Genomic DNA, 27978 nt, shown 5'->3' with positions numbered 1-27978 from the left:
TTTGTGATGACGAAGGAGTTCCAAATTCCCCAAGAATTTGCCAACTGACCCTTTGGTTAATAACCTCACCTTTTTGGGGAGCTCAGGTTTTCCCTAGATATGTACCATACTCCTCTTCCTACAATTTAGGAGAAGGATCCCTAAGTTGAGACAGGGACAAAATGAAGTTCTCATATTGCTGTCATGATAACGGGTACGAATGAAGTGACCAAAGACATACTCTGCGTGAGCAAAAGGATTCGGCTCTGCCCGCCTGAGAGCTCAGCTAATGGGATTGGTGAACTAGAAGGACTTCTTGAGAGGAGAAGGAAGGAAGCAGGTTCGGGTAGGGAGGAGAAGTGTTGTTTGGGGTTTTTTCTTCTGTTGGGGGAGAGAGCTGACCAGAAACTGGAAGGTAGAAGTTCTGGTGCCATGGGAAACAAATTCTGTAGCCCTGGATGTTCCTAAAGAACGTCCATGGACTTGAGCTCGAATCTTGAGGTGGATCACAGGCCAGAAGACTAAGATTTGAGCAGAGTTTAGGCATCTTGTCCTCCCCACTCTTCTTCCTAGTGTTCTTCAACTCTCTTCCAGAAGCTTCCTGGAGAATCTCTCCCAACCTCTGTGTTCAGCACACTACTTCTAACCCCAAGTCATCTCGACACATGACCCTCTTTAGGGGACAGAACTCCATCTGGTTACAAAATTGCTCCTGTCCCCAGATAAGACATGAGTAAATGCAGCAGAACAGGAGCTTCCTACAGGTCATTTGTAAGTCAGGTTGTTTTTCCGGACAGTAAAAATTTCATTCATCTTTAGAGGTGACCTTGACAGGTCTACTCAAATAAGCAAATATTTCCCTCTTGACAAATGCATTTTCCAACAACACGTTTATGTGGGAATGCAGGGGCCCCTCTGCTTGACTATCTCCTCTGAAAAATATAGAAGGTAGTATGATTTTGATGCTAACCAGCACTGAGAAACTCTGGGGTTTTTTGGAGGGGTGTGGATAGGCATCTTCTTGTTCTTCACAGGTTGATCTCCAGCCTGAAGGAGGAGCACAGGAAAGCACAGAAGTGTGAAGGTATGGCATGCCTGGGAAGACTGGGCTGTTTCTATTCAGCTAGAGCTCTGAGAAGGGCCCAGGGTAGAAGCTGAGGTTAGAAAGGTTGGCTGAGTTCACATCAGGAGGGCCTTCATACATCCTCCTTGCAACAGGAAGCCGTTTAAGATAGTTAAGTAGGTAATAAATGGGATGGTACTTCAGTGCTGGTGATAGTGTGTGGAGGTCCTGGAAAAAGGATAAACTAGAGATAGAAGGATGAGACAATCCTTCGTTTGTAAAACAAACACTGCCTGCAGTGTGCCAGGCACTCTGCCAGGCACTGATGGTGTAGTAATGAACGAAGTCAACACAATGACTATCCTGGAGTTTGCCATCCAATGGGATGTGGGGATGGCAGCAGCTGGCACTGATGGTCCCAGGTGGATTTATGATGTGAATGGGGGAATGTTTTCAACATGGCAGATTTGAGATGTCTGTGAAACAGCCACATGGAAAGGTACAAGAAGGCCTAGAGTCAATGTGCATTCCCACCAGTTTAAACATAGAAATAGAATTTCTAAAACTCATTTGATCTGAAGAAAGTCTGCTTTTCTAATCATTACCTATGGGTTTCTAGTCAGAAGAGAAGATTTCCCTTCAAGTGTTCCTTGTCAAACTGAGCGGTGAGTAACTCACCCAGAAGGAGCAAGATTAAGTGGCAGAACCCCAGGGTTAAACCCCGGCCTGTGCAGCCAGGATCTGCCCTCAAACAGCTGGGTAAAGAGTAAAGGGTTTGGAGCACAAGCTCCAGGCCTGAATTCCAGTTCTGGGACTACCTTGCAGTAACTCTCACTCCCCAGGCGTTTCTACATAGAAGTTGATTATTATTGCCCAAATTGCACAAAAGTGGGGGGAGATCTTGACGTACAACTGACCTGAAATGAACCCTGACTATGTCTCCCTCTTCCATAAAGGAAACCTTGACCATCAAACCACTAGCCAGCTCTTCTGCATCCCTTCTGGAGGCCAAAAGCCCCTCACCTATAGAAACCAACTCTGCTTCATTAACATTTCGTTCAATAACATTCACATAGTTTATTCCACCCTCTCTAGTTCAGCAAACCCTCCACTGGGCTCTCAAAGAGTTTGCTAGTCCTTAGCAAAAATAACAGATTTACTGCTCCAGTTCCCACAATGCACATGTATTTATTAGGTCCTGCCTTAAAGCAAACTCAAACATTTTCTATGATCATTTTTCGCAAGTGTCAGATATCTGGCAATCCAACTGCAGGATGACTGTTAACATACGGTCTACCGTTCAGAGCCAGCTACCCATAGTTGTAATATCTCAGTGCCTCCCAGGTACTCTATATGACCTGCTAATTATCTGTCAAAATGTAGACATCAGACACAAATCAAATAGGTGACAAGAACTTGATCTAATCTCTGCTTTTTCCAGTTTCTGAGTCTCTGAATCCAAGATACTATGTCTTGCTCTAGGACAGCAGACTTTCATGCATTCCACAAAGCTCACAATTGTCTGCAAAAAATTGTTTCCTTTGCTGCTGAGATTAATAAGGCAATTCTCATTCCTCGCCTGAGAATATCTGAGCAGGGTAGCACTGACCTAGCCCCTTCATTTCCAGGGGAGTGTTGTGGTGCCACGCGCTGACTGTCTCATGAACTTGAGCGTAGCACTCTCTGCCCACGAGGAGAAATCTCAGGCTTGGAACGGACTCCAACGGGGCTGATTCCGTGTGTCCTCTCCTACGTGGACAAACGTCTGAGCAGAGAAGAGCTACGATGCCATTTAGCTTTTATTTCCCTTCCTGAATTCCAGGAAGAAGTCCTAACTTTTGAGAAGCAAACCAGCTTCAGTTATGTTTGACACACATCCTCATAAATTATTCACTCAACCAGTATTTATTGAGCACTTACTGTGTACCAGGTCCTATGGTAGATGGAGTATAAACAAGAAACATAGTATTCTATGGTAACTAACACTCATTCCTGAGGATTTTAGATAACACCAGTGGCCTTTATTTGATGGGGTTTGATGTATACAATCAATATCCTCAGTTTTAAAAGGCAGTTCACCAATTTTTAAAAAAAGGATATTCTCTTACCCTCCACTGGAGCTGGGTGAGGGCAGGGATTTTTGTCTGTCCTATTTGGGCCGTGTCTCTAGCATCTTTAACAGTGCCTGACACTTAGTAGGTGCTCAATAAATATTTGTTGAACAAATGAATGGTGCTCTTGACCCACAGAGAGGAAGGCAATTATCTTCCATAGCCCTTAACCAAGTCAGTACTTGAGAAATACTAGCACTCTCTTCTAACCGACAAACTTAGGAGTAGGTCTACTTTGCAGTCATTGGAGAAGATGTTGTGAACGAGTTTTCAATGATGTGAGCAAATGTCTGTGACATCTAGCTGCATGGCAAAGCACCTTAGAAAGCAACAGGTCCGGCAGAAGCCCGTTTTTAAGTTTAAATGTACATAGTGGCTCTTTCTGGTCCATGGGCTTTGGGGTAGTTTTTATTTTCCTTTTGTGTATTTTCCGTGTTGTCTAAATTCCCTACAATGAGCGTCTGTTACTTTTCTAATCACATTTTTAAATATTACTCTAAAAGACTACAATCGAGATTTTGACCTGATTTTATTTTCAGTTTGCATTGAGTCTATTGAAGGCCCTGCATCTAGCCAGAAATAGCAAAAACTCTATTGTAGAAGAGAAGAGAGGCTGATGAGGTTCCTAACAGAGGCTGATATTTCACACTAGGTCTGGAGAGAAGAGAGGTGGCCCTAAGTTTCATCCGATCACGACCAATCAGTGACCAGTGTCACAGAGCTAGTTGTGCCATTTATAAGTCTGGGAGGGTCACCTAGACTGATAGGAAAAGTGTGAGCACAGGAAGACAATGAACCAACAATGAAATGGAATCTTCTTGTCATCCAGGAGAATAATACCACCAAAATCCGTTTAATGGTCATTAGCTATATTTCACTGGATTCCCAAAACAGACTTCTAAACACGATCAGGAATGGGAAGGAATTCTTTTAAACTGCTATTCTCTCTCTCTCTCTCTTTTCTCCCTCTTTCTCACCTAGGAAAAAGGTTAACTAGGATTTCAAAGCCCAGTCTGGCTGAGCATCTCTGGAGGTTGGCAGCTGTTGGATTTTGGTGTCTGTGTGCCAGTTATTTGCTCTCCCAACAATGTGTTAGGATAATCACCCACTGAAGGATTTCAACACATTACATTTCCCCAGAAGCCTTTGTCTAACAAGGTAATTTATGACCTGTTCAGGAATCTGGTCTTTACAAAACAATAAATTCACACTTGCGCTGGACTTCAAAGCTGCCATGAGGAGCCTCCGTAGCAGAAGGCTCCTGCAGCTGAGAGCCAGATCAACAGATAAGTGAGTTCTTAATGATCTCTTTCAGGCAGGCCGCAAAGGGGACTGCAGCCACTGCAGCAGCATTTGGCCGTCCTTGCAAAATTGTACCCTAAAATTCGGTCCTCTTGATAATGTTAAAATCATTTCACCCCCTCTCTACAGAATGTGGGCTCGATGGGATTTTGAAGGGGGTGGGAAGGAATCAGGTGCTCCCAGTGGGTCAGCCAGCTGCTCCTGCCCCTGGTAGGATCTTGCTGGAATGCCAGCAGAAGCCCCGTCCTCCAACCCTGCAGCCAGCGTAAGCCCCCAAAGTCGCTCTCTTTGGAAAATGGAGGGTAGGCTTCTCATTGTCTCTACCTCAACAGGTTCTTGAAGCCAAGAGCATCTTCCCCATGCACAAATGCTGCAGAAACAGACACCAGGTTTTTCAGAGCGTGGTCTGTATCCTGCTTGCATGAGAATCACCTGAGATGCTTGATGAAAAAAAACATAGGTGCCTGGGCCCCACTCTGGACCTGTTGTAACAACTCCCAGCAGCTGGGCCTAGGAATTGGCATCTTTAACAAACAATCCAGGTGATTCTTACACACACCAAAGTTTGAGAAACACTGGGTTGGATGAAAATAGAAAGACCAAACTAGGAGTGTAAGCCTGGGGGCCTGGGGATGAGCAAGATCCAGATTCAAATCTAGGAGCCACTATTTACTAGCTGTGTGACCTTGGACAAGTGTCTTAACCTCTCTGAGCTTCAGTTTACTCATATGTGAAAAGGAAGGGGTATCTCCTGTTTTTGTAGTGAGGAGTAGCTTCTGGCTTTGAATGTGATCTTCTCCTTCAGACTTCTTACAGCTTTGTGTCTGAACCTCCACCTACAGCTTCCCTGTTGCTGCTTGGCCAGATACAGTAAGTTATCAAGTTTACCATTCCAAGCAGCTCCCCATATTTCAGTTCCCATGAAAATATGTCTTCTGTTTGAGATGCAGGGTGTGTAATGCAACTATACTGCTTTCATTTCTTTTTCTGTTTTTTTTAAGCGGCAGAACTCATTTTTCAAATGATATGATTCATAGAACTTTATTAATCAGATATTTTTTAAAAAGTAGAAGCTCTGTGTGATGGCTGGGAAGCCTTCAACTTTGAGTCCACCGGTCCCCTCCACTCAAACGCTCCCCTCTCCCCCCAGGGCCTCAGATGGGAGGAACGTCTGTCTGGGGGTGGGGGGAGCAAGGTCGGGAGTAGAGAATGAGGAATCACATAGTGTCAAGGTCACCCCCAGAGAAGCTGGCGGTGCCCGTACGCACACTGGGCACACAGGATGGGGAGCAAGTTTGCAGACAGAAAGGAAGGGGCCTTGTTTCTGAGGCATTTAGATTGAGGTGCACGGTAAACCAGGTGAGGCCACTGCGAAGGCCGTCGGAAATTCACACCCAGAATTACAGGCAGTGGTCCAAGCAGAAAGAGAGACGTATCTGCCTTTGAAGTCAGTGGTTCCCAAACAAGCTGCACTTTGGAATCTCTGGGAGTGTTAAAAAGTCGTGATGCCTGGGTCCCACCTCCAGAGATTGTGATGAAATTGGTCAGGGTTGTGGCAGGGCATTAGGGACTTTTAATCTCCCCAGGTGACTCCAGTGTTCAGCTAAGTCTAGGAACTACTGCTGAGTGTAACAGACTTCTCGCTCACTTAGGCACAATCGTGCAGAGGGAGAAAGCTTTATTCAACATCCACATCCTTGGAATTCTATCAAAAAGGCAGATCAAAATGTCGATTATCAAAATGTCAGTTAACCATTTGTATTAGATTCCTGCGGCTGCTGTAACAAACGAACACAAACTTGGTCACTTAAAATAACTGAAATTCATTCTCTCACACTTCTGGAGGCCAGAAGTCTGAAATCAGTGTCACTCGGTGGAAATCGAGGGGATGACAGGGCCACGCTCTCTCCAGCGGTTTCAGAGGAGAATCTGTTCCTTACCTCTTCCAGGATCTGGTGGCTGCCAGCCTTCTTGGCTTTCTTGTGATCACATCCTTCCAATCTCTGCATCTGTGCTCACATTGCCTTCTCTTTTTCTGTGTGCCAGTCTCCCTCTGCGCCCTCTTATAAGGATACTTATGACTGCATTTAGGGCCCCCCTGGATAACTCAGGACAATCGCCTGATCTCAGGATCCTTGATTCAATCATACTTGCAATGTCCTTTCTTATCACGTAAGGTAGCGTTCACAGCCTCCAAGGACTGGGACCTGATGTCACTGGGGGACTGTTCTTCAAGCTCCTACAGTCAACCCTCAAAGAGTCACATTCATCCCAGATGCAGAATAAATCCACCCCATCATAATATCCTCTAAAATTTCAACCCATTGTGGTATCAACTCATCCAAAAATCACACCTAGGGGTGAGTCCCAGCTCTGTCACTTACTGGCCGGTGAACTTGGGCATCATATTTAGCCTGGCCGAGCCTGTTTCCTCCTGTTTAGAATGGAGATAATGATAGCACCAATTTCACTGGATTTTATAAAGTTTAAAAGAGATAAAATGTGTAGAATGTTTATTTAGAATTGGATCCATAGGAAGAGCAAAAATACTGGCGACTGTCTTTGTCTGTTCAGGCTGCTAGAACAAAGCATTAAAGACTTGGTGGCTTATAAACAACAGAAATTTATTACTCACAGGTCTGGAGGCTGGAGGTCCAAGATCAGGGTGCCAGCATGGTCCGGTTCTGGTAAGAGCCCTCTTCTAGGGTGCAGACTCCTAACTTCTCATTGTATCCTCACGGGACAGAAAGAGAGTGAGAGAACACTCTGGAGTTCCTTTTATAAGGGCACTAATCCCATCCACGAGGGCCCCACTCTCATGACCTCATCACCTGCAAAGGCCGCACCTCCTAATACCATCACAGTGGGGGTTAGGGTTTCAATTCATGAATTTGGGGGGGGGGGGGCACAAACATTTATTCAGCCCATTGCAGCAATGAGGATCCATAGTGGCAAACTTTATGAATGTTATCCCAATAACTGAGGCCCGTATCAGGTTATTTGATGGGCTGCTAGGTTGGTAACTAATAACACTAATATTAGCTAAGGATTACGTAGCTGTTGATGTCAGGCACTATTCTAAGTGCTTTCCTGATATTGACTGATTTAGCCCTCAGAAAGAAGCCTCTGACACAGCTACTACTATTATCTCTATTTTACAGACGGAAAAACTGAGGCACAGAGAGAAGTCCAAGGTCACACAGCTAATAAGTAGGGGAGCCAGGAACTGAACCCAGACAGACTAGCTCCACTGTCCTTGCTTGGAGCCACTACACTGTCTCAGTTTTCACTATAAAAGGGGCAATTTGTGACTCAGTAATTGGCCACTCATGCAGCCTGTCTTATAGGGAACTGCTGTGGCTCTGGTTAGCTCATCTGCAAAGTCCACCCCAGCTTTGGCATTTTTCTGACTTCCCAGTGTATCCCTGGAAGGGAGAAATTCAGACTTCAGTGGTTCCAGCAGCCAACCTTTGGGTAAAGGAACGCACTCACGAGGCACACAGTTAACACTGGCACGAACCGCCTGTTGCCAGCTTAGTGAGAGCTTGTGAACAGAAATCGGGAGCCGGGGTTCCCAACGAGCCCATCTCTTTGAACAGGCTGCAGCTGCCTCTGAGGTTGTTCTGTGGCCAGGACGTGGTTGCAAAGTTCACACTTAAAAGTCCATTTAAGAGGATTTAAAAGAAACAACAACAGAAGCAGGTGGAGTAGAAGTGACCTAGTCACCTTTTGCCCCTAGCGCTGCTCCAGCCGCTGGGGAGAACAGGGCATGCCAGCAATGACGGACCATAAACCTCTGTGACTCCCAGCCGGCGGCCGCTTTGAACAGAGGGCCTACCAGGGACTCGCTCCGGAGCAAAGGGACGCACAACCAGGGAGAGAATTGCAGCTGGGGCTCAGAGCCAAAATGGACGGGGACGAGAGTCTTAACTCGAGGAGCTGGAACTCACCAGCGAAGGTGATTTGACCACTTTGTTGGCGCACTGAGAGGTCTCCTCAGTGCCCAGTCTCAGCTCACCGCCTTAGGGGTCTCAGGTTGATGAGGTCCTGCAAGTTTGGCAGAGAATTGATGACCGACTGCCTGTGATGTTGGTTTTCTCATTCTATGAACAGAGCATTCGAGAGCCTGCCCATCTCAGTCACTTTGCTAAGTTTGTATCTCAGACTACACTTCATGAGAAAATGAGATCATAAAAACGGGGGTGGTGGGAGAGGAAGGGTTATGGGGGCAGATCATAGAGTGACGCGCCTGATTCAAAATCAGGAATATTCGGATTTGAAAAGCAAATATTATGTCTTCTATTTTGATATAAAGTGCCAAATTCAAATGACAAATACTTTAGGAACCCTCCCCCCCACCAAAAAAAAAAGAAAAAACATTGTTTATCATCCTCTCCTTCTGAAAAAAGAGATTTTGGATAATATTCTAAATGCTTTTTAAGAGGCATTGACTACTTTATATCTAGGGTTATAAATAGGATGGCTAATCATCCTTATTTGCCTGGGATGAGAGAAACTTTCTGTGCTAAAACCAGGGAAGTCCCAGGCCATCCAGGGCAGAGGTCACCCGAGTTATAAAGAAAGGAAATGACAGTGAGATATAAGAAGTGGGGTCAGATTGGCGCAGTATTACATATAGACTTTTCTGTTTACTACCAAAGTTCAACTACTTTATCACAAAGTCAAATTATAACAGCCATTTTTGATACCTCTTTTAAAATTGCCATAATAAAATTAGCAGCTTTAGTTTTAGACACTTTTTGGCCAATCCACGTCTGTTCTCCTATGTCAGGATCTCGTCAGTTCATAAAATTGTAACCGTGATATTGTGTTACTAACGAGAGCGAGAAAATTAGGCCATTTACCCCATTTCAAACCAAGAGTGTCTTTTCACAGAAATTATAAGCTTAGATTTATTTTTAAAACTTAATTTAATCTTTGAAAAACTATTCATTTTCCTCAAAGTAACTGAATTTAATCTACTCATAAAAGGACTGTTTTGTTACCGTGGCCTGCCATGCCTCTCACCGCACACATCATACACGTGCGCACACGCGCGCACACACACATACGCAGATTTTTGAAACCTTTTTTGAAGAAAACATGTTTAAAACATGTTTAAAACATCTTTAACCTGTAATGTCTTAGAAAGAACAGAGGCTCCAGAATCGACTAATTTGACTGAGAGAATGCCTAATTCTGCCTGAAATGCCTCCTCTAAGGAACAGAATTATAATTCCACCACAAAGTAAATTATTTGTGATATGCTCCAAAATGTTTGCTTACATGCGATTCCAGTGAAAATGCTATAGTTCTCACTGTCATATATCTTTTCTTTGTTTCTTAAACAAAAAAATAATGGCATCATTGAGCAACATCTATTGTTTAATTTGACTTTTATGATATGAATTTAAACTTGTCAAAAGTTCATGTACAAACAGCTGACCCCTTGGTTACGGTGGATTAAGACAGGAATAGGTGGTTAAAGAGTGATAATTGGTAACAGTTCATAACTTTAAAAATCTAAAGATTTTAGGTTTAAAAAAGCCAGTTATTCTTCTCTTCCTGCTGGAAAAGTGTGTCTTCTGCAAAGTTATGCACCGTTGTAATAAGGATGACGTTAGAGATGCTGTCACCAAACAAAACTAGCAGCAAAGCAGATTCATTCAGATTTGCCCTCTAGTCTCAGCTGTGCAAAGTAGGCTGGGGAGTCAGGAGGCCCTGTGACAAACTGTGTTCTGGGTAATTGAGAGATAATTGAATTACGCTTTCCATTTTAACTCCTCGTATTGAATTTGAATTTGAACACGCATTTTTATTTCAGTATTCTAATTTGCCCCAAACGTTAGTGAGTTGGCCTTTGATTCCATCTCTTACGTTGCCTTTGGTCAACACATTATCATAAACAATCTTTGTTGAGTAGTGTAGCTGGAGGAAGTGGAAATTTGGCTGAAAGAGTGCATACTGACTACAAGTCAGCCTTTGGGAGTTTAAGTGGTTCTTAAAAATTTTTTTTAAATATTTGGGTTGATGGGGCCAGCCGCGTGGCATAGTGGTTAAGTTTGGCATGCCCCACTTTGGTGGCCTGGGTTTGTGGGTTCAGATCCTGGGCGTGGACCTACACCACCCATCAGCCATGCTGTGGTGGCAACCCACGTACAAAATAGAGGAAGATTGGCACAGATGTTAGCTCAGGGCAAATCTTCCTCAGCAAAAAACAAAAAAATTGTGTTGTGGTTTAGGACTATAAAGGAAAGAAATTAACATTTATTGATTGGCTGTGCAGTCCAAGCATCCTGATATGCATCCTCCTGCAAGGATCTCATCCTTCTACATCCTGAGTGATAACAATCATCAGTTCCATTCTTGAGTGATGAATCTAAGTCAGAATTAGACATTCCTTCTCTATCAGGTCTGATCTCAAAGTCTATGCTCTTTCTAGTATTCCACAGGGCAACTCTGTTTCAACGTCTATGAAGGGGAAAAAAATGCATGACTTCTCTAAGAAAAATCTCTTAAACAAAGAGCTATAGAGACCTACAACATCGTAAGACCTAGTTTTGGTTTAAAGAACTGCTATTGTGTATTCTAAATGTAACTACCACAAAGAGGTCTAAAACTCAAAGTTTGCAAAACCAAAACCTCCGTCTTCCCCACTGAGTCTACTTTTCTTCTTTTTGCCAGAGCCTGGTTATAGGGGGCTTGGAACAGAGAGACCAACTTAAGTGTTGTCTCTGCTCAGTGTCATGTACTTTATACTACCCCAACCCCCAAAGGGAGATATTAAAATTTTCATTTTACAGATGGGAAAACTAAGGCTAATGTCACGTCTTTTTGTAATCACCTTTTGATTACGATGAATCCCTCTTCCCCCACCATCCACCAAACAAGCTAGAAACCTGAAGTCAACCTAGACTTTTTCTTCTTCCTTCCCTCTCACATCTACTTGTTCACTAATCCTATTAATTCTGACCTTCAAACATCTTGCTCCATCCCCGCTGCCTTTGCCTTGGTTTAGGTCTCCAGGATCTGGTCTTCAGCAAGCTCTTCCTAACTGAACTCTTGGACTCCTGTCTTCCCCTCACCCATGTACACATACGCCCCATAACACATCACATTAGTACCTAACTGAACTTTTGTTAACTCCAGTCTGATCCATGTCTCCTTAAAACCTTTCAATGGTTCACCATTCTCTGCTACATAAGGTCCAAACTCTTTATAGCAAAAAAGGCTCTTCATTATCTTGTCCCTAAATCTTTTCACTTATCTCCAATCACTCCCTCATACAGCACCACCAAACCCCTTAGTTTCTCAATTCAACTAAAATGCAATGTTTCTTGTGCTCTTACTATGTGCTGGGCACTTCATTAAGCCATTGGGATACAACAATAAACAAGAGAGAGGAGTCCTTGACCTCATGGAGCTAAGAGTCTGAAAGAGACATTCAACAAATAATTACCTGCATGCTGAATACTACGAAACAGTAAGTACAGGAGCACGTGGCAGCAAATCGCGTCAGGCAAAGTGGCTGTTTAACCTGAGATGTGGAGGATGGCATGAGTTAGTCCAGCAAAGATGAGAGGAAACCCCAAGCAGATAAGCAGTACTTCTTCTGTGCATGCATAAGGCCACTGACGTATTCCACGCAAGTTCCTACATGGTGCTGGACTGGTTGACTCTGCCATCCCCACTATACAGAAGACTTCTTGAACACAGGCTGAATGCACTAATCGCAGTTTGTACCCTAGTCAGCTACTGGCACACCTGAGTGTTCAAATATTTGTTGGTGATAATGGTGATGATATTAGGCACCTTTCATGTGATATTACAGTGATATGTTGATAAATTATTGATAAATTCTACAAGTATCCTCCAAAATCGATAATACACTTATTTTTACAGATACAGAAACTGAGAGCCAGAGAGGCTAAACAAATCTCCAAAATTAAATAACTAGCCAATGAAATGGAATCAGATTCAAGCCCAGGTCTAGTTAATTTTACAGCCTTTCCATTCCACTACAGCACCTTGCAGCTAATGTTTACAAGGCACATTGTGACTATATTTGTTGAATGCTAAATTCCATGAGAGAAAGAAGCTCCCCCTACCAAATTGCTGTGTTAATAACTTGGCCTTCCATACCACTTGGGAGTTTAGTGAGTGTCAACCTCTTTTCAAGGCTATTCTCATCTCTGGGTGCATAGAACAAGTCTAGTTTCTCGTATAATACCAAGGACCAGATCATCATAAGTAAACCAAGTTTTTGCCAAACTGGCAGTCTTGCCCCACCAAAACTCTGCTTTAACTGTCAACAGCTCTTTCTGTCAAACTAACTGGTATTAAATGCTACAGAGTTGAGGATAGTGAGTCACAAGAAAAGGCCTTTGCATTGGGTCTCTGATAATTTGGAAAGGAGCAGTCAGGAGAGTGGTGAGGTGTGAGCCCAACTGCAGGGGGTAAGGAGTGACAAGACGGTGGGCAAGTTGCAGTAGCAGGTAATGTGTGTGGCAAGAATGGCGACACTAGCAGGAACTAACACAGAAGGTATGTATTAGAGTTGGAGACACCTAAACATGTTGTAGACCAGAGAAAAGGAGCCAGCAGAGGAGAGATTCAAGATGCAAGGAAGGTAAGAGAGAATCTCAGAAGAGGTAAGAGAAACTCTCAGAAGAGGTGGGTGTGGGCTCAAAACCATGGGGAGGGATTAGCTTTGGCATGGTGAGTGACACCTATCATGAAAACGAGACAAAAGGAGGAAGGTGAGAATTACCATGGAAAGGCTTTGAGATCAGAGGGAACTGGGATCTCAGTATTAAAGTAAGATTCCAGTTTTCCTTAATTTTTTTTTACTGAAGATTACATGACAGACTTAGTACCTGCAAGATTTCAGGCCCCTAGAGATCTTTTTTGGGGGAGTTTGGGTATAACTTTGGACATGGAGATAAAGTAGTAAATTCTAAAAAGGTGTCTGTGGCGATGGCTAGAACATACCATGTAACCTGGAAAAAAGAACAGGATTAGATATGCTAGGGGTTGGGTCATCTGAAAGGAGAGAGAAGGAGTAAACTAGAGGGAGGATGAGTAGAAATACATAATCAGTTTTGTTCGTATATTCATCGGGCCTAGGCCACACAAATACACAGATTTTTCTTCCTTTATCTCGTACATTGCTGTGAGAAGACCACAGTAAAAGCAGTTTGGAAATTATAAAGAACCTTGGATTGTTGTTCAATAGATGGGTGGGTAGGTGGACAGATAAATGGAAGCATAGAGCGATGGATGGAGAGGCAAGTAGACTACCTAGATAGAGAAGAAAGTATAGAAAGATGTTATATTGAAATATTTCCAGTATATCTCGTGATTAGAAGGCTATCACCGCTGCACCATTAGGCAGATGAGGAGACAGGAGAATATTTGGATCTTTCCTCTGACTTTTCTGATTTGGTCAACATCAGGAAAGAGACTTAGAGAATGGCAAGGCGGAGTTTTATCTGGAGTGTTGATTGAGTGAGAGCTAAGAGTGAGTCACGTGTGATTAACATTTTATACAGTGTGAGCAGTGGGGGGAGAAGAACCAAAGACTTTTTTGGCTCCACAGTTGAATCAGGTAGCCTTGTCCTCCGGAGGCCGAGAAAAGAAAAACTAATGCAAAAACCATGAGCAAGACAGATGAAGGAATGTAAAGGTTCTTCTTGAAGCAACTTTGAGGTTAGCAGGGACTGATATTAAGTTGAAATTAGAGAGATGGCACCAAATGAGCCTGAGAGTTTAGAGTTTCTAAATTCTTGCTCCTTATGTTACTGACTAAAGTTAAGTTTATAACGGATTTGTAGATAATTGATAATTACATATTTGTTTTGCTATGGTTTACTTTTTAAATCTATATTTCTATGATGGGAAATTCATATGTTTTCTAGGAAATTGATATTGTAGGGTGAACATTTGAACTGTTTCTTATCTAATAGCCACATTCAGATTTTTGTTTCCAGGAGAGTAAAGTCATTCTTCTTCGAGATAGTTAGAAAAAACGGGAAGGTGGAAACGTGGAGGAAAACATTGTGAGATAAAGTCATTGATGGAGAAGGAAAACACGTTTTTATAATAAACCTGGACAAAATATCTATATGCTTATAATTCCCAAATTTATAGTGACCACCTACATTGTACTTCGATTTGGACTGAAATATCCAGTTGTCTCACTTCGTTGCTTTACATCCTTAATTAGCCTATCTCAGACCCAGCTCCGGATCTACTCTTCCAAACCTGCTCCTTCCGCAGCTGCCCCCATTCCTGTTAATATCAACTTTATCTTTCTAATCGTTCCAGCCAAAAAATTATGGAGCAATCCTTGACCTCACACTTTGTCTCACATTCCTCATCTGATCCATCAATAAATCCTGTCCTCTCTTTCTTCAAACCATATATTTAGAATCTGACTCTATCCTGACAGCCTCCTCACTGGTCTCCCTGCCTCCATCCTTGCCCTCCTTTGGCCTACTCTCAACATAATAGCTAGAGCAATACTTTTAGAGCATAAGTCATATCATGTGACTTGTCTGCTTATAACTTTCCCATGACCCCCCATCTTCCTCAGACTAAAAGCCTTATAATAGTCCACAAGGACACATGACCTGCCATTTGTATTTGTCATCTCCACCTGGAATGTTCCCTGCACCAGACTCCCCATATGCTCCTCTTCCATTTTCCTTAAGCCTTTACTTGAATGTCACCTTCCCAGTGAGGTCTTCCCCAATTACACTATCTAAATTGCAAACTTACCTCATCCCCACTTTCCACTCCCTGGCACCCTCTGTCCTCTTTACCAGATTGATGTTTCTCCATAGCACTCATCACCCTCTGACATTTATATCTTATTTATTTATCTTGGTGTTGTCTGCCTACTCCCACTAGATTTGTAAGCTACATAAGAGCTGGGTTTCTTCTGATTTGTTCATTGCTATATCCTCAGTCCTTTGAACTATGCCTGGACAGTAAATAGTAGGCACTCAGTTGGTGTTTGTGGGAGGAAGGAAGGAAGGAATGAAAGAAGGAAGGAAGCAGCCAATCAACCAAGGGCTTATATATACATTCCAATAGTGTCTGTGGAGTCACAAATGTAAGAGCACTTGTTGGAGGTGAACTCAATAATTCCCAAACAATGAATTCAGAAAAGCATCAGACGTTAAGAGAAGTACAACACCCAGGAAAAAAGACTGCTTAGTATGCATATCTATAAACACACACACAGAGACATGGTCACAGACACATAATGAATTTACAAGTATTCTACTGAAACTGCAAAAAAAAAAGTTTCTACAGAACAAGAGATAGTCACTGGAAACCAATGATACAATTTCACTATTACTAGTTGAAGTATGTAAAAGGTCATTGAGATGGTCTTTATTGAAGGTGTTGTCTCTGTCATTTGAGCTTAGTGAATATATTACTATTTAGTGGGCTTTTATAGATTTGCTTCCTCTTTTGCCTCCCCATCATATTTTTCACCTTGAGTCCCAAGTTTCTTAATTTTAATTTTTTTACAATAGCAATGATCAGAAACCGAACCCCTAAGCTGCAGAGGGACTTCTGTATTCCTTTCTAAGTCTTAAAACAAATGACATCTGAATTTATTCTCATCTATTCTTAAAATAAATGATATCTGAATGAGCATCTTCAATGTTGGAGCTCATGATTCTTCATTTGTACAACTTCTAACGAGAGTTTACGCTAAGCAAGATTTCATCTCTCCTCAACCCCATGAGATAGCTGATGATGTCACTATTATTTCCTTTGACCAAGTGAGTATTAAATTAGATAAATAATGGCCATAAAAACAAATGTAAAGGAATCGCAAAATAAATTCAAAGAAAGCAACAGGAAGGAATTAATAAAGATAAGGGACAATTTATGAAATAGAAAAGAAATATACACTAGTAATGATAAATAAGAGTGGGTTGTTTGAAAAGGTTAATAAAATTGACAAGTCACAGCTGAGATTAATCAAGAAAAAGAAAAGGCACAAATAAGCAACATGAGGGATGAAATTGTATTCTTCAGACAATTAACAGAGAATGATGATATGAACTACTTTCTGCCTATATTTTTGATGTTTTATATTAAATGGATACAGTCTTGGAAAAGTTTGACTGACTCAAGAAGAAATAGAAAACCCGAATAGCTGCAAAATCATAAATTGAATTAATAGTTTAAAAAATCTTCTAGGGGCTGGCCCTGTGGCTGAATGGTTAAGTTTGTGCGCTCCACTTGGGCGGCCCAGGGTTTCCTCAGTTCGGATCCCAGGTGCGGACATGGCACTGCTCATCAGGCCATGTTGAGGCAGCATCCCACATGCTACAACTAGAAGGACCCACAACTAAAAAAAAAATACAGCTATGTACTGGGGGGATTTGGGGAGGAAAGCAAAACAAAATATCTTCTAATAAAGAAAATGCTAGGCCCTGCTGGCTTCTGCAGCAAGTTCTACCAAACACAAAATTAAGATATAATTACACTTTGATACAAGCCTCCAGAGAATAGAGAAAGAGGGCACATCCCCAGCTCATATGAAACTAGTCTAACTTTGATTCCAAAAGTTCACAAGAATCATAGACGAGAAAGGTAAATCATAGGCCAATCTCACTCATAAACATGGAGGCAAAATTTCCTGTAAAATTATTTGTAAGCAAAATCCAACAATATTTGAGGAGGCTAATAATGCATTATGAGCAAATGGGATTTATACCAGCATGCCAGTTTAACATTTGATAAAGTAATTCTCAGCCAGCCAGAATTAGGGGGGAAACTCCTTAGTCTGATAAGGGCTATCTATAAAAATCCTAGAGCAAACATCACATCTAACGGTATAATATTAAATACTTTCCATTTGAGATTGAAAATCACATGAGGATGCTTGCTATGAACACTTCCATTAAACCTTGTACTGGAGATCCTAGACAATACAGAAGGAAAAAGAAGGAAAAAGTTATCAGGATTGGAAAGGAAGAAATAAAGCTCATTATTTGAGGATAATATGATTAAGTAGAAATTTTTTTTAAGCTACAGATAAATTATTAGAATTAACATGACTTTGGGAAGTTTCTAGATACAAATCAATCCACAAAAATCAAGTGAGAGACATTAATGATGATCTAAATTGGGAGGAATATGCCATATTCATGAGTTGGAGGACTCCATAATGTTGTCAATTCTCCCTAAATTTATTTACAGATTTAATGATATCCCAGTTCACATATCAACAGGTTATTTTTGAATAATTCAAGATGATCATAAAATTCAAATAGAAATACAAAGGGCTTCAAAAATCCAAGATACCTTTGAAAAAAGAATTCTTGGGGGGAACAGCCCAGTGGTGCAGCGGTTAAGTTTGCACTTCCCGCTTCTCGGCGGCCCAGTGTTCGCTGGTTCGGATCCTGGGTGCGGACATGGCACCGCTTGGCACGCCATGCTGTGGTAGACATCCCACATATAAAGTAGAGGATGATGGGCATGGATGTTAGCTCAGGGCCAGTCTTCCTCTGCGAAAATAGAGGAGGACTGGCAGTAGTTAGCTCAGGGCTAATCTTCCTGAAAAAAAAAAAAAGAAAAAGAAGGAAAGAAAGTTAAAATTAAAAAAAAAAAGAATTCTTGGGACGTCTTGCTATACCAGACACTAAGGCATTATAAAGCTATGTCAATTGAGATATAGTGGAATTGGTATAGAGCTAAAGAGACCACTGTAACAAATTAGAAAGCTCCAAAACAGACCCTTACATACATGGACACGAAATATGGCAGAGGTAGCAAAGCAGAGCAGTGGGAAAAGGGTGAATTTTTCAACTAATGATCCTAGAACAACTGTGTATTCATTTGGGAAAAAGTGAAACTGGATCCCTATCTCATACAACATGCAAATAATAATTATGGATGGATTAAAAAACTAAACGTAAAAGACAAAGCTATAAAGATTTTATAAGATAATATAGGAGAACATATTTACGACCTCAGGATAGAGGAGGATTGCTTAATCAAGATACTTAAAAAATACTAACCATAAAGGAAAAGATCATAAATTCCACTACATTGAAACTATATTTAGCAAAGACAGCATAAAAAAACTGAAAAGACAGTTTTTGCCACAGAATGGGTGACAATAATCACCAATATGTAAAATTAATGAAGACTTAGTATCCAGACTATATAAAGAAATCCTACACACCACAGGAAAAAGACACCCCAAGAGAAAATTTGGCAAAAACTTGCATGGGGGGCAGGTCCTGTGGCTGAGTGGTTAAGTTGGCGCGCTCTGCCTTTGGTGGCCCAGGGTTTTGCTGGTTTGGATCCTGGGCGCAGACACGGCACCGCTCATCAGGCCACGTTGAGGCGGCGTCCCACATGCCACAACTAGAAGGACCCACAACTAAAAAATATATATATACAACTATGTGCTGGGAGGATTGGGGGAGAAAAAGCGGGGGGGGGGGGGGGGGGACTTGGACAGGGACTACAGAAAAAGGAAATTCAAATGGCCAATAAACACATGAAAATGTGGACAATCTCAGTAATTAGGGAAATGCAGATTTTATACCACAGTGAGATACTACTATATTCCTTTTAGTTTGGCAGGAGGTAAAAATTCTGACCATACAAAGCATTGGCAAGGTTGTAGAGCACAGGAACTCTCATACACCGCTCATGAGAGTGTAAACTGGTCAGCGATTTTGGAATGAGTTTGGCATTATCTCATAAAGTTGGAGATACGCATAGTCTTTGACCCAGCAGCTCCACTTCCAAGTATATACACTGCAGAAATGCAGACTATGCACAGTAAAATATGTGTTCAAGACTCTTCATAGCAGCGTTGTTTATAATGGCCAAAACTGGAAGCAAGGTGAGGCTGGCTGCTGTGACAATAAACCCATGAAATCTCAGGGCCTTGACACAATAAAAGTTTATTTCTTACTCCCATAATAGCCCAATGTGGATGCTCCCATTCAGGGAGCTCTCCTGGGCAGCTCTCATCCTAATGGTGATTCAGGAACCCAGGGTTTCTCTACCTTGTGGCTTCCACACATCACTTCCAAGGTCAACCAGAGGTCATCTCCAGCCTAGATGGTGAGGAAAGACCATGGAGAATCATACATGGCAGGTTCTTACGGGCCAGGCCAGAACCCACATCCATACCTTTCTGGAATGTAGGCTGGGAAATGTAGTCCAGATGTTCCCAGGAAGAAGAGGTCCCCAGGAGAAAACGGGGGTGCTGATTAGCTATTAATCTCTGCTACAAACCAAAATGTCCACCAACAACAGAATGGATAAATTGTGATACATTCATACAACGGGATGTGATCTGGCAATAGAAGTGAACAAAGCACACCCACACACGACAATGTCAATGAATCTAACAAAAATAATGGTGAACAAAAGAACGCAGACCTGATTCATTTCTATCTCTATCTATATAGATGTATGCAGTTCAAAAATAGACAAACCTAAAATATATTGTTTAAGGAGGATACATAGGTAATAAAAATATAAAGAAAAGCAAAAGAATTCTTAGAATAAAAGTGGGGATAGTACCTCTGGGGAAAGGAGGCATTTGGGGTTGAGAAGGATACACTGAGGCACTGGCAATGTTCTGTTACTTAACCGGAGTAGTGGTTTATACAGGTGTTTATGCACTTTTCCTCCCGTGTATTACATTTTACATCCACAAACACAAGTTCAAAAAGCCAGATGTGTTTTCTACCTTCACATAAGAGAAACATGTTATCTGGGACAGAGAAAAACAGTTTCCCTGTGGCTGCAACACCATTGCCTTGGAGCAAACCAAGCTTTGCTGTCTCCCCTGCGAGACACACAACACCCTCCAGACCTAATTTTCTCTGATTTACCATTTTGAAAGGGAAGAAAAATCTGTGCTACCATTTGACATAATTGCCAAACACCCAATTTTGTCCCTGTAGGTCACTCCGTAAATGTTATTATCTGCTGTTGTCTTCCATAATTACCACCCCTCTCCTGGTTGATGAACAGGTTCTGCCATCATCTAGTTTTGCAGTTAACAAAAAGCCATTTTGCTACCAGCGTTACTACTCCTCTCATGATCTCTTTATCTTTGTTTCCTATAGTAACTTGTAAATTCCAGTGACTCATCTCTCTCTTGTTCCAGACACTTAACTTTCAAATCTGTATTTTCCACCCTCCAGTGCACAATTTGTTTTATATTCTGTTGCATCTCTCTTTCATCATCCTTGAATTCTACAGCTGGGAAAAGCCTTCGTCCCTTTACCCAGCCCTGAACACCTTTGTTTTTCCATTTCACAGACTCAGGAATCCGTTCTCGGGTAGCGACTCAAACACTCGGCTTTTGAAGGTAGATAATTTGAAGTATTCCCATGTCCCCTTGCATAAAAGGCGTTTGTACTGGTGTCCTTCAACAGAAACTTCTCTCTGCCTCCTACTGAGATATCCAAAGGGCTGGTTGGCTTCCAGCCCTGAGTTCCAGAGATGGTGGCATTTTAGTGGCAAGATTCCCACTACCTCTTGATGGTGAAATGGATTGGAGTGAAACGTTCGATGTAAATGGCGGTAATACGGGGACAGGGGGGTGGCTTCCCCTTAGCTTCCTCCTGAAAAAGGCTTGGCTGCATCTCCAGCTTACCTGCCAGGCTCAAAGTTCAAACAAATTCTAGAAAAGCAGAAACTAGAAAGTCTTTTCTCTCTCTCTTCCTTATTCATAGTAGCAACTGCTTTTTATTTTTTGCTCACCCTCAGGAGGACTATCTACTTGTGACAGTAGCCTGAGAGGGAAATATTTTGGCGGACATTTCTTTTCTTCCCTGCCCCCCCCGCCCCCCCACCTCCAGTCAAATCAAGGACGCCTGAAAGCTGGTTTTCAGGCTTAGAGTTTAACTCCAGCTGTCTTGGTACACCTTGTAGGGACCCCATCTGATTGAATTACCTCTTTAGAGAAGAAGAACCAGCTCTAGAAGTAGTACTCATAAATCTGATGAGTAAACAAAGGAGCAGGTCCAAAAGTTGTGAAATAATACAGAAATCATCAAATCTGATATAATTTATTTTCCAATAGTTTAACATATCATCTATCATTTATTTCAGCGGATTTCACCTTCAGATTCAAGATTCCCACTGGGCAGATGTTGTTCAGAGCATTTTGGGAGAAGAATCATTTTGCTCCTAAGAATGATTTTATGCAGGGCTTCCCCACAGCTGCTGCCCGCCCCGCGCTGCCCTTTCTATTGTAAAGTACCTGAGACAAGCTTATGATAAAGGATCTGTAGCTATTTTGATTTTAAAATAAAAGACTTTTTTTTTTTAAGGCACTTCCTTCAAAAACAGATTGGCAAAAATCCAATCAATCTGAAATGATTCCATCTATCACCGAGCGTTTTCAAAGATAATTTAAAATGTCAGAGCTGTAAAAAAAAGAAAGCAAGCCAGCCAGAGATTTGAAAGCGTGCCAACTAAAAAAACAAAGCAATTATTTTGTTGTACCTAAAGATCTCAAATATTAAAATGACATGATTTTAATACTTATCATGTCAGCATCCTTAGTTATGCATGCCCTAATTGAAAAAACAACTTATTTTTACATAGACCTACATAAATAGAAATACTTCCCGTGGAAAAACATAATTTTCCAACTAACAGAATGTATTGATCATACAAGGACTCATCAAGCCTATCAGAAACCTGCCATTGTAACAGTGCTCTGAATCCTCAGTCATAGCTTGGAGGCAAAGTAATTAAAAAAGAATTACATAAGTAATATTCAAAATATCCATATAGGGAGTGCGCTTTCTTTTTCTTTTTTCAAGAACTGTCCCCAACCCAAACTACATAACTTTTTTAAAAAAAGTTTTCTTTATAAAAGAAGATAAGTAGGATTATTTAAGGGATGTTTTCATAAATCAGCTACAGTGAGGAAATGATAAATTAAGGCTCCCACTCACCAGACTTAAACTGGATGCACAGACACATACACACATTTTACTGATATGCTGGCCATTTTCACCATAAATTGTCTGGATTTTCCTGGTTAATCTCACACGTTGAACAATAGCATAAAGTGCTTTGGGTTGCAAGCACTTGCTTTGTACTCGCAGTTGATTCCTTGCACAAATAACTTGCTTGCTTTCAAGGAAGTCTTACTATTTCATGGGAAAACGGGTTGAAAGAAGAATGTTCACGTTTTTTCCCTATGTCAGATATACCCTCCCTCTCCTAAAAGTGTGCTCTCTGGTTAAAAAAATTTAAAGATGCCCTACAGTGCAATAAGTCATAAAATAAAATTTAAATATCAGTAGGGTATTTGTGGTGTGGGGAAGGGGATGTGTGGGTGGAGATGCGTGTGGGGGAGGGGAAGGAATTTAGCAGCTGGTCTTCCTTCAAAGAAGGAAGGCAGGTTAGTGTATTTTTCATGCTTCCCCAGAGCCACCAGCTTCTGCTCACCAGCAACCCCAGGATACACGGCCTCTCTCCTCCCTGATCCCAACACTGTCCGGGGCGCTCATTCCTCCCATCCTGTGTGTCAGTGCAACCAGCCCAGGGTTGTGCCCTTAATATGGGAAAGTCACAAATCACTGCTTCAAATAGACCCGCTTCTTCAAAGAACAGAGTAGGGAGTGGTGAGGGAAGAGGGAGGAGAGATGCTTAAAGTGATTTACAACCCCCCTGGGAGAGGGGTTTTGGCACCTGGGCCATTATGCTCGGGACCGGGATCTGGCAAGTAACAAGAGACGTTGAAATGTAGGAGGGGCCGATTAGGATGGTTCGATCTTCCCTGGATTAGTCAGGCATTTGATATAAATAAGTAAACACCAAAATCACCTCCACCACAACCCAAAACATCTCTTTCCCCTTTCACTCTCTCTTTTTTTTTTTTTCTTCAAAGGGTGAAAGAGACTAGAGATTAGAAAAAGAGGTCTTGTGTATTCAAAGTGCTAATTCAGAACTTCTTTCTCTAATGCACTCATGAAACATTTTAATTGTCTGACTTTGCATTCAAAAGCCTTGTTTGCAACTCCTAATTGCAGGCTGCTTTGAACAAATAATTGAAATGCATGACTTGTGGGGCCTGCTTAAACAATTATAATGTGCTTTGCCGCTAGGTGCTGGTCCCCCTCCCACCCCCATCCCTTTTTGCATAATGACAAGCAGCCAGCTTGATATTTGCAGCCAAGTTAAAACCTTGCTAATTTGCGGCGCTGCAATCTGGGGCCGCGGCAGTGTCCGTACCTGCATTAGTGCTTGCAACAGCAAAAATGGCTCTAATAGTTCAACTGAATGTTAAGAAGACCTTTTCATTTTCTGCTGAGAGAATCCCACTGGGGTTTTGTTTTCAAAATACAAATCTTTCATGTGCCTGTTAGTTTTGCATCTACGCACAATTTATGGAGCTATTTCCCTGAAAATTCTCCCCAACCTGATTTTAGCACAGTCCTCAACAAATAGGTTTCTTCCTTTCAGCGGGACTCAGGTTTAGAAATGAAACAAAAGTGTCCAGATCCCTGGAATGCCCCGAGACCGGCCGCAGCCGGCGCCCCAGGACCACACACAGGAAAGCTGCTTCTGAAAAGCGGCTGTGACTGGCGCTTTTAGAATCTAGAACACGGAGCCAGATGTGCCTCCATCTAGCCGCCTTGTCAGGACTCAGAGGCTTAGTGAACTAAGATTATGTCCACTCATGTTTTGACATTTTTTTTTAACTGTGGCAAAATACACAACATAAAATTTACCATTTTCACGATTTTTAAATGTCCAGTTCGGTGGCATTAAGTCCATTCACATTGTTGTGCAACCATCACCAGCTTCCATGCACAGACTCTCCTCATCTTGCTAAACTGAAACTCCGTTCCCGTTAAAAAAGAACTCTCCTTTCTCCTCTACCCCTAGCTCCTGACAACTGCCTTTCTACTTTGTCTTTAGGAATTTGACTACTCTAGATTGAGCATTTAAAAAAAAATCCAACCTTACATGTTTTAAGATTAAAAGGATAAACAAATTACTCTTTTAGAATCAACTGTGCCTTTATTGGAATCTTCCGGTTCCGAAATTAGCGATTCTCACACTATCTCATTTCTGTTTAGGGTGTCTGGTGGGGGAAATGCTTAGCAGACTGAAAAAAGTAAGTTAAAAAAATTCACTATTTTAAGATCTCAACTCTGCCTGCTAAAAATAGCACTCAAGATGACTTGTTTGTTCCTGGGTGTCTCCCAGATGCTCTCAGCAGTCTTGGCAGGTGGTTATAGTCGAGGAGGGACCCTCTGGAGGTCCAAGCTCTTGTGTTTTATGTATTATTAGTTCTTGGTGCTCACAATGACCCATGAGATAGGTATTGTCTCTCTTTTACAGATGGGGAGAAGCGGCTCAGAAAAGCTGGATAAGTTGCCCAAAGTCACACAGTGACTCTGTGGGGAGACTGAGATTCAAGCTGGGTCAGTGGGACTAAAAGCTCTTTTCAAGACACCGAGCGGCACAGCAGGCAGGATCCACAGGAAGTTGTGCTTCAAAGACACTCGCTGTTTGGCAGGGGGAGTGGGGATTACCACCAGCTTGTCCCAGGACACAGGTGTGACACGTGTGCAGGGCTGAGGGAGGGGAGCTCCTCATCCTTGTTCTGAATACTCTGCATCCCGCCTGAACTAGGCTGCACCCAGCAGGTGGTATTAGAACCTTCGTTGAGAATCTCTGGCCTAGTGTGTCTTGGTCTTAATCTCTAGAGAGGAGCCCAAAGATTCTCTTCATAACCTCCTTTTGAGCTAAGAAAGCCATTCATTCCAGTAACAATAGCAGCCCTTTACTGAGTGATTACCATGCACCAAGCTTTGTTTGTGTCGCTTGCAAACGCAGGCAGCCTTGCTCTCAAGTTCACACACTTAACACTACCCTAGACAAGTTCTTCTAACGTAAAATACAAGTAAAGCTGCAGAGCCCCATTCAACCCCAAACCTTCTGTGGAGAGCCTGTGTGTGTAACCACTGGACGATACTGCCCCGAAATGAGATGCTCCTGTCTGTGGAGGGCAGACTAAGCTGTCTGAAGTATGGATTTGGGTCTTCCAAATTATAGCAAATGACAGAAAGCATCAGCTTTGCTTTTCCAGGCAGATAGTCAAGACCTTCCAGGTACCCACTCGACAAGGTGACTGTAGGGCGAAAAAAAGATATGGACAGCCTCATCTTGGATGGAACAATTTGCTTTTGGTCCTCTTGTTGGCTGAAGCACCAACTCCAATGTTCTTCTTCTCTGTAGAAGCCCAAATTAAAAATTCCAATCTGTGCTATAGGAATCAAATGATGCAGACATCTGTTACAGGTTTCTCCAGAAAGTATTCTCTCCCAGCAGAGCAGTTAAGAGCTCCAACTTTGGAGCCTGAAAACTCAGGTTCAAATTCTCTTTCTTTCATTTATTAGTTGTGTAATCTTGGGCAAGTTACTTAACTTTTCTGTGCCTCAATTTTCTCATCTGTAAAATGGGAATAGCGACAGCATCTACATTAAAGAGGTAGTTGAAAGGGTTACATAAGTTAAGCACTGAAGAAATAGTACCTATTGTTATTATTTTAAGTTGAAAGGTAATTAGGCCTTCAAAATATTCTTGTCAAAAACACTTCACCAATAATAAACCAGACAAAAAATAGCAAGTATTGGAGAGCTTATGGAGAAAAAGGAACCCTCATACGCTGCTGGTGGGAATGCAAACTGGTGCGGTCACTATGGAAAACAGTATGGAGATTTCTCAAAAAATTAAGAATAGACATACCATATGACCCAGGTACCCCACTACTGGGTATCTGTCCAAAGAATTTGAAATCAGCAGTTCAAAGAGAGTCATGCACCCCTATGTTCACTGCAGCATTATTCACAATAGCCAACACATAGAAGCAATCTAAGTGCCCATCGACTGATGACTGGATAAAGAAGACATGGTATATGTATACAATGGAATACTACTCAGCCATAAAAAATGATAAATGATCATCCCATTCACAACAACGTGGATGGATCTTGAGGGTATTAGGTTAACAAAATAAGCCAGATAGAGAAAGACAAACTCTGTAGTATTCTGCTCATATGTGGAAGATAAACAAACACAAGGACAAAGAGAACAGATCAGTGGTTACCAGGGAGAAGGGAATGGGGGTGGGTACAAAGGGTGAAGGAGTGCACCTGTAAGATGACCGACAAATAATAATGTACAACTGAAATTTCACAGTGTTGTAAACTATCATAACCTCAATTAAAAAAAAGAGGGGCTGGCCCCGTGGCCGAGTGGTTAAGTTCGCGCGCTCCACTGCAGGCGGCCCAGTGTTTCGTTGGTTCGAATCCTGGGCGCGGACATGGCACTGCTCGTCAGACCACGCTGAGGCAGCGTCCCACACGCCACAACTAGAAGGATCCACAACGAAGAATATACAACTATGTACTGGGGGACTTTGGGGAGAAAAAGGAAAAAATAAAAAAATCTTTAAAAAAACAAAAAAAAAGAACACTTCACCAGAATTTACCCAAGCTTTTGCTCCTACTTGCAGGTTTCAGAACATACAAGGGCTAGAAGAACAAGATAAATGATACTACAGGGGAAAAACATCAGACAGTTTCAGAATTGTGATACATTCTACAGGACAACTGGCCAGGATCCTCCTACTGATAATTATCCAACAATAATGAGTCTTCCAATTAGTCTAACGCTTCCCACATCTGCTATATGGCCATTGGCCATCGCCGCAGCCTCAGTCAGGCAGGCCTCAGGCCCATTTTGTGGATGGAGAACTGGTGCTCTGCCCAGAGAAGAGAGCCAGCTGCCTTGCCTCAGCCACACAGCTTATAAGTACTCAGGGAAGAACACAGCATTCTTTCCCCAACACCTGTGTTTCTCAATTCCCCTTCACCTCCAGCCCACCTCGTCCCAACTCTGATGCCTCCAATGCGGAAATCATTTTGATTTCGTTTTTGTAACTGCAGTTAGGAGAACAGCTGAAACAGAACACACGCAGAAAAATTGAAACCCACCCCACATCTCGGTTCTGATTTACCTATTTGTAGATTTGAGTCATTGGCTACCATCTGCTGAACCAGCTACCTGACTGTATCCTCGGGGCGCCGTGGCTGACTCAATTTGCTCCCTTTGCCTGGTGAAGGAGGACACACTCAAAGGCAAACCTGCTCACTCCGCAGTTTGCTCTTGATTATTCACTAAGACTTTCAAGACTTCTGTCTTAAGTGTCAATAGAAGAACCCAAGTCTGAATGTGGCCCTTTGTGCCCAACATCTAGCCCAATACCAGACACAGCCAAATTCTTAGGTAGCTTTTCTTCTGAGGATGTCTTTCCAGCACTTTTTGTCTTCAAATATTGACCCAACTTGAAGGGACACCCACAAAGCTGGGACAGCTTAAGCATCAAAATGAATAACTGATTGTAAAGGATTGAAGCTCATTGAATATCTAAAAATCCATGAGTCCACAATGATACTCAAAAAGAGAAAGCAAGCAAACAAGCAA

At 42.1% G+C, this 27978-nt stretch overlaps 1 long non-coding RNA gene across 5 annotated transcripts; it reads left to right on the top strand.

Annotated features, from left to right (window-relative positions):
- Positions 1-24: 24 nt before the first annotated feature.
- On the top strand, positions 25-27978 carry LOC102149689 (uncharacterized). 5 transcript variants are annotated; one of them, XR_011439911.1, is made up of 7 exons: positions 25-325; positions 1014-1063; positions 4135-4311; positions 7093-7142; positions 7617-8413; positions 11828-11938; positions 21574-21797. It is a non-coding gene; the product is annotated as an uncharacterized lncRNA (long non-coding RNA). The 5 variants fall into 5 exon arrangements; XR_011439912.1 differs by lacking the exons at positions 11828-11938; positions 21574-21797 and adding an exon at positions 27008-27483; XR_288983.4 differs by lacking the exon at positions 11828-11938 and having other exon boundaries at positions 8195-8413; positions 21574-21829.

The sequence above is a fragment of the Equus caballus genome, chromosome 1 (assembly GCF_041296265.1).
Source record: "Equus caballus isolate H_3958 breed thoroughbred chromosome 1, TB-T2T, whole genome shotgun sequence".
NCBI classification, from domain to species: domain Eukaryota; kingdom Metazoa; phylum Chordata; class Mammalia; order Perissodactyla; family Equidae; genus Equus; species Equus caballus.
The sequence above is the reverse complement of the archived record's forward strand: the minus strand, read 5'-3'. Positions and strand labels throughout refer to the sequence as shown.